Consider the following 10,211-nt stretch of genomic DNA (forward strand, 5'->3'; position numbering starts at 1 on the left):
ATTATTTTAAAGTCTTCCAAATGCATACACATGATTAAACTAAAAAAAAAAAAAAACAAACAAACCATAGGGACTAGAGAGATAGCCCAGTGGTCAAGAGAACTTGCTCTTTGCAGAAGACCCAGGTTCAATTCTCAGTACCTACATGATGGCTCATAACCATCTATAACCCCAGTTCCAGGGGATTCCATGCCCTCTTCTGACCTCTGTGGGCACCAAGCATGCATGTGGTGAACAGACATACATGTAGGCAAAGCATTCATACTTGTAAAAATAAATAGCCAGGCTTGATGGTACACACCTTAATATCATCCTTTGAGAGGCAGAGGCAAGCAATCTCTCTAAGTTCTGTCTAGGCCAGCCTGGTCTACACAGTGAGTTCCAGAACTGCCTAGTGAGACCCTGTCTCAAAGTTCCAATCAATCAATGCTGAGTTCAATCCCTGGTATCCACATGGTAGAAGGAGAAGAGTCAATTTCCACAGGTCCCCTGACTTCCACATACACACTATGGTGTATGTGTTTGTGTAAGCACAAAAACTCCATGGCATATAGTCCCAAATGATTACGTCATATTGATAAGTGGGAACACCACTTACTGGAATACACACACACACACACAAGCTTAAGCCCCCAACAAGGAATTCCTAGCCCCTTGCCATCTGGCTCCAGGGCCCTGGGTAGCCTTGCTGCTAACCCCAAACACGTGGCCATGTGAAACCACTCCATGTCTTCAGGCACGCTCAAGTCACTCATGACTAATTCTTTGCAAAAGCTCATCCTTCTATAGCTTCTCCCTCCTCTACCCAGAGAACTTCCACACACCGTACAAGGCCCGGCTAAAATGCTGCTCCCTCTGGGCAGCCTCCCCCACCATCTTCCCACTGAACTGCTTTGCTGTGAATTTCCCAGCACCTGCCTTGCTGCCCACAAACATTTCACAAGCTCACATCCATCTACAGCTTTGTATACGCCTTCTCATGATCCTTTGAGGTAGACACCTACAGCAATGACAACAACGGTCATGATGATGATGAGGGTGTTGAGAACCAATGGACAGAAATGATGACAGCAATGATGGTGGGAATCATGTCGAGGGAGAAGTCTGCTCCGGGCCTCTTCCTGGGCCGCCACACCAAGAGATCCCCACAACGCTCTGTGAGCTCAGCTCTGTTGTTACAAGGTCCTTTTTGATGAGAGCCCTGAAGATTCTGGACTCTCTTTGCCTAAACTCGCCATTCTCCTAATTTGCATAGTTTGCAGAAGCCTCTGGCTTCAGGGTTGCACACTCCCACTCTAAGTCCCTGCTCAAACGTTCCTGAGTAATCCCCAGCCAAGCCGATCTCCTGTTTCCATGGCCTTAGGATCTGGGTTGCTTCCAGCTTTGAGCTATTACAAATAAAGTTACTATAAATATTCATATAGGAGCTTGTGTAATGCTTCAACTTCCCTTGAACAAACAACTAGGGGTGGAATGGCTGTGTCATGTGAGAGGTGTATGTTTTACTTTATATGTATTATATAAAACTATATATGTGCATTTATATATATATATATATATATATATATATATACACTTGATAGACAGACAAACAGATAGACAAACAGAGTATTTTGCCTATATGTATGCCCATATACCATGTGCCTGCCTAGTGCCCACAGAGACCAGAAGAAGGCATCAGATCCCCTGGAACTGGAGTGACAGATGGCTGTGAGCCACTATGTGGGTGCTGGGAACCAAACCCTGGTTCTCTGATAAAGTAGGCTGCCATCTCTCTAGCCCAGTATATTTAACCTGTTGTTTGTTTGTTCCGATATAGGGTTTCTCAGTGTAGCCCTGGATGAACTGGAACTCACTCTTGTAGACCAGGATGACCTCAAACTCAGAGATCCACTTGCCTCTGCCTCCCAAGTGCAGGTATTAAAAGCATGTGCCAACTTTGCCCAGCTTCCTTTTCATATCTCTTTTGTTTGTTTGTTTTGAGATAGGTTCTCTGTGTAGCCTTGAATGTCTTGGACTCACTTTGTAGACCAGGCTGGCCTCTAACTCACAGCAATCTGCCTGCCTCTGTCTCCCTCAGTGCTGAGATTAAAGATGTGTGCCACCATGCTGGGTTCTTTCTGTAACTTATTAACATCCTTTTGTCTGTCTGTCTGTCTGATTGTTTTTTGAGACCAGTTCTTACTGTATAGCTTTGGCTAGCTTAGAACTCAATATATATACCAGGCTGACATAAAACTCACAGAGATTTCGCAGCCTGTGTCTCTGAGTGCTGAAATTAAAGGCATGCACAATTAACCTAGCTTGATTTTTTTTTTTTAATTTAATGTGCATGTGTGTTTTGTCTGCATGTAAGCTGTACACCTTGTGTGTCCCTGGTACCTTTGGAGGTCAGGAGCATCAGATCCCCCGGAACTGGAGTCACAGAGTTGTAAGCCAATATGTGGGTGATGGGAATCAAACCTACGTCCTCTGGAAGAAGTCAGCAGACCCATCTGTCCAGCCCCTTTTTATCTAGCTAGCTATATCTATCTCTCTATATATACATGTGTATGTATGTTTATCTGTATGTATATCTGGGCACCACACATATGCCCTGTGCCCATGAAGGTGAGAAGAGAGTGTTGGAGCCTCTGGAACTGGAGTTACATATGGTGTGAGTCTCCATGCAGGTTCTGGGAACCAAATCTAGGTTCTCTACAAGAGCAACAAATGCTCTGAACCTCTGAGCCAACTCTCCAGTTACCAGCATTAATTTGCTTATAATTAATTGATTGCTTGATTGACTGATATGTTTTCGAGATGTTGTCTTTATAGCCCAGGCTGGCTTTGAACTAACTATATAGTCAGGGATCATTTTGAACTTTAAACTCTTAATCCTTCCAGATGCTGAGGGCACAGTTCTCCCTGTCTGGCTCAGGATCCATCTGTTTTCTCGGTGAAGTACAGGTTCAAAACTTTGCCCGTATTTAATTACATTGTTTGTTTTCTTAACACTGACTTGTAATGACTCCTTTTTATATTTTGAAACAAATCTCCTGCCAGAGGATTCTATTTTCTTTCTGTGATTCATCTTTTTTTTTTCTCTCGTTCTCAGCAGTGTGTTCCCGAGAGCAATAAGTTTCAATTTTTATGAAATCAAACTTATTGATTTCTCTCTTCTGTGGGTATGCTAAGTTACCTCAGCAATCCCATCAGTTTGGAATGCAGCTCTCACACATCTTTTGTCAGATTTATCCCTAAATATTTTATTTTGACTGTGAGTGTGAGTGTGTGCGCGCGCGCGCGCGTGTGTGTGTGTGTGTGTGTGTGTGTGTGTGTGTGTGTGTGTGTGTGTAATAGTGACAGCACCTGCCTGGTGGTCAGAGGACAAACTCATGTGTCTTTGGTCTCTACTTATGTGAGGCAGGGGCTCTTTGTTGCTCCTGCTGTGTCCACCAGGCTAGCCCACAAGCTTCCGTGGATTCTCCTTTCTCTACCTCTCATCTTTTGATAGGGGTGCTGGGATTTTCGACCTGCCACACCTGGCTTTCCTGTGGGTGCTAGGGATTTGAACTCATATCCTCGAGCTTGCAGCACTTTACTGGCCAGCTTTTGAACCCCTAAATATTTCATTTTTTAGATGCATTTTTAAAAATGTATGTGTCTACATGTGGGTACATAGAGATGCCCACAGATGCCAGATAGTTGTAAGTCACCTGGTGCGGGTGCTGGGAATTGAACTCAGGTCCTCTGAGAGAGCAGCCAGTGCTCTTTAACCACCGAGCCATCTCTCCATCCCCTGAATTTTTCGTTTTGTTATACCACTGTCTATTGTTTCTACCATCTGTGTCATTTCCAGGACAGTGTCTATGGACTGACTGATATTATATAGGCAGAGTCCTTTTAAGAGTGTGTGTAGTTCAGAGTAGAACCCCGTGAGGTCAGCTGTCTGCTTCTCTTGATGTCCCCAGGAAGAAAGGGCCTTTTCCACGCAGCCATCTTAAGGCTGTGGGCAGTGTTCTCTTTGACTCTTTTTTTCTTGGCAGCTGCTGATTGGAAGCCAGACACTTGTCCATTTTAATACATCGGGTGTTACCTGTGTTTGGTGTTTATATAAAGATTATTGAGTTTTACTCTGAGAATAAAGTGATTTGGAGAGAGTTTGATCCTTTGGTTAAATGGGGCTGGAGCTAGATTTGCATAAAGCTACTTCCTCCTTCTCAGGTCCAAACGAAACTCCAATCCCACAAACTCTAAAAGTCAGTCCAAATATCCAGAAATGAGCTCAGCCTGGATTTCTGGTTGTTAGGTAAAAGCCAGTGAAACTGGTTTCCCTCTACCAAAAGGAGTCATTTCCCTCACCTCAGGCAGAAGACACCTATGGCTACCTGTGGTGCCTATTAGCATATCAAAGCTCATGCTGGCCTCCAGGCTCCCTGAGGGTCACAAGTACCTGTTATATATTTCAGAGTTCATGATAGCACCCTAGCCCTTCCCACCTCCTCCCCTAAACTCCTTTCCTGCAGCTGCTCATCCTCCTTATAACCCTGCTATTCCCATTGTTTTTCCCCCTCCCTCTCTGTGTTCCAGACTCTCTTTGTGCTCTGTTCCTGCGTATCTCTCTGTTTTCTCTATTCTCTACCCACTGCTCTTCTTTCCTTTCTCACAGAGCACCCTGGCCACATCCAGTCTGCTTTCTCTCCCTGTTCTGAGCTCTTCCAGACACCACTAGCCGTTCTTTCTCTTATGCCTACTGTAAAAACCTTCCCCTTAATCACACCATAGAGCAGTCATAAGCCATGTTATCCCCACCCCTCAGCCAAGGCCCTTTTTAGGAATTCTTATCCATGCCCCTTGAACTCAGACGCTTTCTCTCTGGCTCTCAAAAGCAAGCTCTATTTCCCAGCATGGTGTGTGTTCTAAGCGGTTCTCTGTTGTCTTTTTGGATAGGTCTTTCCGAGCCTCAGGCCATTTCCATTGATAATACTCAATTGAACATTTTTGCCTCTCCTCTTCCTGTGTCTCTCCAGTGCCCTTTGTCTATCACTCTCCTTGCCCCAGTGAACTGCCCAGGGGCTCTAGTATCATTGCCTTCCCTAGACTCCCAGTCATGTCTTACTCACTCCCAGGAGTACCATGGCCTTAGACAGGTCACCCAGTGGTTAGTCAGCCCTGGGGTTCACCTTGTTTTCCTTCCCTTCTTATGTTGGCCACTGTTCATCATTGCCTAATCAGAATTGTCTGGAGTGCCACTCCTTTGGTCTGTTTTGGTTTTTTTTTTTTTTTTCTTTTTTAAACTGTTTCAGTTAGAAATGTAAACCTAGTCTCCTACACCATCCTGACCACAAGTTCATAGCCCTGCCGTTAACATTGGGATGGGTTGAGAAGTGTGCTATGAGGGTTGTTTGTTTGTTTGCTGTTTTCCTCCTTCTCAGCAGTTGGGACACTTGGCTACAAGAATCAGAGGGGTCAACACTCAAGCTCTCAGGCACTGAGTGCTAAGAGATCAGCAGTCAGAGAAAGGAGACAATCAGCATGGCCATGGGAAGTCCGGTCTACCACATCTCATAAAGCCACTAAAAGACCTTCAAGGACTGCCACTTCTGGTCAGCATGTAGTCACCTGACAGTTTTAACATCACCACCTATCACCACCAAAAAAAAAAAAAAAAAAAAAGAGCTTTTTTTTTTTTTATTTTGTTTTTAAGTCAGTTACCATTTCCCAGCCTCTGGGTTACCTGCTAAGAATTTGGGGCTAGGAGAGGTATGAAGCTTGCCCAGCGATGGGCTGCAAAGAGAAGAACAGGGATTGGAACCGTAAACTCCAGAGTCCTGTGGCTGACAGGCTGAGAAATAGTCCTAGGAACCTTCCTAGCCTCCACGTCTCTTCCTTCACTCCAGTCTGGAATCTATATTTCATATCTGGCTCGTGTCTGCCTCTGGCCCTGAAACCTTATCTTTAGTCTGTTAGATGTGGGGACAGCATGGTAGGTGGAATACACATTGGGTAGGTAGGATTTGTACAGACAGACCCAAGTTTAGATCCTACTTTCTGACTAACTGTATGACTGGGAGCAAATCACTTTGTTCTTAACCCTGCTGAAAGAATCAATTCCACAGACTCAGGTAACGGCATTGCTTTGTGGGATTGATGAGAAATTTAAATAAGATAGTATTTAAAGTGTTTACTTCCAGCCTCAGTGGTAGCACACCTTAATCCCAGGACTCAGGAGGCAGAGGCAGACAGATCTCTGTGAGTCTGAGGCCAGCCTGGTCTACAGATCAAGTTCTCTGACATGGAGATCCCTGTGTCAAAAAATCCAAATAATGATAACAACAACAACAATAAATACATAAATTCAAAAAGTGTTTACTGCCACATGTGCATTCAACACTTGGTAGGAAGATTTTAAATGTCCAGTTAAAAGGAGTTTAGGAGCTGGAAATGCCTAACACACATGAAGCCCCAAGTTCAATTCCCAGTACTGTACAGACCATGTGATGGCAAATGCCAGTAATCTAAGCATATAGGAGCTAGAGGCTAGAGGATCCGTAGCTCACGATCATTCCTCGACTACACAGTAGTTGGAGGCCAGCCAGAGCTATGCAATACCCTGATTCAAAAACAAACAAGCAAACAAACAACAAAAACAAAAAAGGGGGTGCTGGAGAAAGATGGTCCAGCAGTTAAAAGCACTGGCTGCTTGGACTTGGGGATTTAGCTCAGTGGTGGAGCACTTGCTTAGCAAGTGTAAGGCCCTGGGTTGGGTCCTCAGATCTGAAGAAAACAAACAAACAAACACAAAAGCACTGGCTGCTCTTCCAGATACCAATGTTTGACTCTCAGCACCCACCGGCAGTTCACACTCATCTATAACTCCAGTTCTAGGTGACCAAATGGTCTTTTCTGGCTTCCCTGGGTGCCAGGTGAACATGTGGTACCCAAAAGTACATGTAAGCAAAATCCCCTCACCAAAGAAGTAATAAAAGACGAAAAAAGAAGAGGAAGTAGAAGAAGAAGGGAAGAGGAGGAGGAGGAGGAAGAAAAAGAAAGAAAAGAGTGTCCTGATTGACAGGCATCGTTTTTTTTGCCCTGGAAAGAGTGATGCTTTGGAAATACCTCAGAGAATGCTACTCTTCTGGGACCTGAACTCAAGAGAAACTGTTTTGTCAGAGTGCCCCTTCTCAGATTGTGCCAGAGCCTACTTGGCCTGGGGGAAAAGAAACATCCAACTTCAGCTCCTGGCCTCCTATCTGAGAGAAGAGAGTACAGCTTTAGCCTTCTCTCACTGCCCTGTTACAGGAGGCAAAAACCCAAAAATACAAGGAAAGTTTCACCAGGCCCCTCGCTGCCACAACACTAAAGACCTATCTTACTGTGTACATTCCTTTTATCAAGTACGCTTTACAACTCTCAACAGCAGCAAATACTAACACAAACTAAAGGCCAAACTGAGTTTGGAGAAACGCAAGTATCAGAGCCAGAAGCAGATAGGACAGAATGCCAGAAATATCAGACTGGGAATTTGAAACAGTGATGATCAATAGATTCAGAGCTCTCAGGGAAAGACATCATGCAAGAACAAACGGCTGTGTAAGCAGAGTGATGGAAAAATCCTAAGATAGAAGTTACAGGGAGAGCAAGCCAAGCATGGTAGAACATTCCTCTAATCCCAAGTAGAGGCAGGAGGGTCATGAGTTCAAGGCCAGCAAAGGCTACATTGAAAGTTCCAGGTTAGCCTTCATTATATAAGCAAGACTCTACCTCAAAAAATAAATTAAGGGCTGGAGAGATGGTTCAGTGGTTAAGAGCAGCAAAGAGCACTGACTGCTCTTCCAGAGGACCTGGATTCAATTCCCAGCACCCACATTGCAGCTCACAACTGTCTGTAACTCCAAGATTTGACACCTCCACACAAACACAAATGCAGGCAAAACACCAATGCACATAAAAAGAATAAAATAAAAATAAATTAAAAAATTAAAATGCCAGATGGTAGTCAGACACACTTTTGATCCCAGCACTCAAGAAGCAGAGGCAGATCTCTGAGTTCTAGGCCAGCCTGGATTACAGAGTGAGAAAAACCAAACCAAACAAACACAAAAAAGAAGTCTAAGGTTATCCATGGTTACACCAGTGTGTTTGAGGCTAGCCTGAGCTCTAAGAAACCTTATTTTAAAATGTGATGAGAATTTAAAATTACTATTTAGATATATACCTTTAAGAAGGAGCTACATTTTGGAGAGACGATGCTTTGTGAAGGTTTGAATAGATGTCTCACAACACATGTGGGAGAGTTAAAGCCTGAGTATACCTGAGCTCCAGAGCAATAAATTGAACCAGGAGGAGAGGAGAAAGGATTAAGATGGAGAAAAGAGGAGCGCACATCCTATCAGACCATCGATGCCAGTGTCTCTGGAACATGTTAAAACCTTTGTCCTCTACTCGTAAGAATGCTTGGGGGTGGGGATGTGAGAAAACAATCAAACAAACAAAAACACAAAACCAAAAGAAAACAAAATAAACAAAACCCACAAAACAAACAAACAAAATGCTTCAGGGAAGTGGGATTTGGTGGTGCAGACTTCAGTCCCAGCACTCAGAGGCAGGTGGGACTCTGAATTCAAGGCCAGCCCGGTCTACAGCTCCAGGACAGCCAGGGCTGTACAGAGAAACCCTGCTGCAGAACAAACAAATGAAAAAAATAATCCTTAGGGGAGTGATATTTCTGTGTGAGATCCAAGATCTAATTTTGTCACGCTGGGGTCAGTGTGGTCCAGAACACAGTGAACATGCCCTAATGAAACTAGACTGTATGGGGATAAAGTTGAGATTCTTAGAAAAAGCAGGGTCTTCTCTCATGGAATATAAGCCAGATGGTCTCAAGAGACTCGATTCACATCAGTCTCTCAGTCTGTGTGAGAAGCCTTCTCTAGAGACAGAGTACAAAACCAGGCATGGTGGCACAAGCCTTTAATCTCAGCACTCAGGGAGGCAGAGGCAGGCAGATCTCTGTGAGTTCAAGGCCAGCCTGGTCTACAAAGTGAGTCCAAGACTGCCAATGCTACACAGAGAAACCCCATCTTGAAAAACCAAAAAAAGAAAAACAAACAAACAAAAAACAAAACAAAACAAAACAAAACACTGAACTATTATATAAGAAAGTGTTTTCATTTTAATCCCAGGTGTGGAGATGTGCTTCGGGCTGTGTCCAGCAGCTGACTGTGATTGGCTTACACTCTAACAGATGGGTGCTTTTGCCTTTGCCAGCTGCAGAGAGTTTCTGTGATTGTGTGATCTTTGAAATTCTGGGAACTATTCGGAGGGTATATAAATGCAAAGGGCCAGCTAAGCGGGGTAGAGGTTTATTGGTCGTTCAGGGGTTTTGGCTGTGGTTTGTTAGCAGCAAAGCTTAAAAAAGAAACAAAAGAAAAGAAATTGATTCAGGGATATCTCTCTCTTTCTCTCTCCCTCTATTCTTTCTCTCCTTCTAGTGTTACGGGGTGAAAGGAAGGTAGGGGATAAAGGTTGGGAAAAAGAAATCACAGCATAGCGAGACCATCTAAAACTATGCCCAGCCTATCTTCTTCTTCATCATCATCACAGGCATTAATATTTTTAGTTAGGGCCCATGTTTAAGGTTTTAAAGAACCAAGTTCTACAGTTCTTCAGTTCTCTGACTTTAAGAATCCACAGCTTAGCCGGCTGTGGTGATGAGTTTGAGGCTAGCCTTATCTACATAGTTCCAGGACAGGCAGAGCTACACAGTGAGACCCTACCACAAACAAACAAATCTGAGAGTATTTGTGCCAGGCACTTTACGTGCCTTAGGAGATACACACTGTCATCCCAGAGGAAGGAATGAAGCAGCTGATCCACAAGTAGCATCTTTCCCCTCTAACCGCTGACATTCCAAAAAGGCATCTCCCATGGGCTGGGCCCTTTTATTTTTTCAAAATGTTTGTGTGTGTGTGTGTGTGTGTGTGTGTGTACGTGTACATGTATGTGTGTGCTTACATGTGTACGTGTGCTCACTCACGTACACATGTTCTTGCCAGCGGAGGTCAGAGGACACACAGCAGCTGCTGGTTGTGTTGCTCTGTAACAGGTGTGCTGTGCTGTTTGTCTCCATTAACCGGGGGAATTCTTCTACCGCAAGGATGGAATTGGAGTCAACCTATAGACCTAGCTCTCGGGCATGCCACACCCACAAGACATGTTTATGGGAT

The sequence above is a fragment of the Psammomys obesus genome, unplaced genomic scaffold (assembly GCF_907164565.1).
Source record: "Psammomys obesus unplaced genomic scaffold, mPsaObe1.curated_primary_1811, whole genome shotgun sequence".
NCBI lineage: Eukaryota > Metazoa > Chordata > Mammalia > Rodentia > Muridae > Psammomys > Psammomys obesus.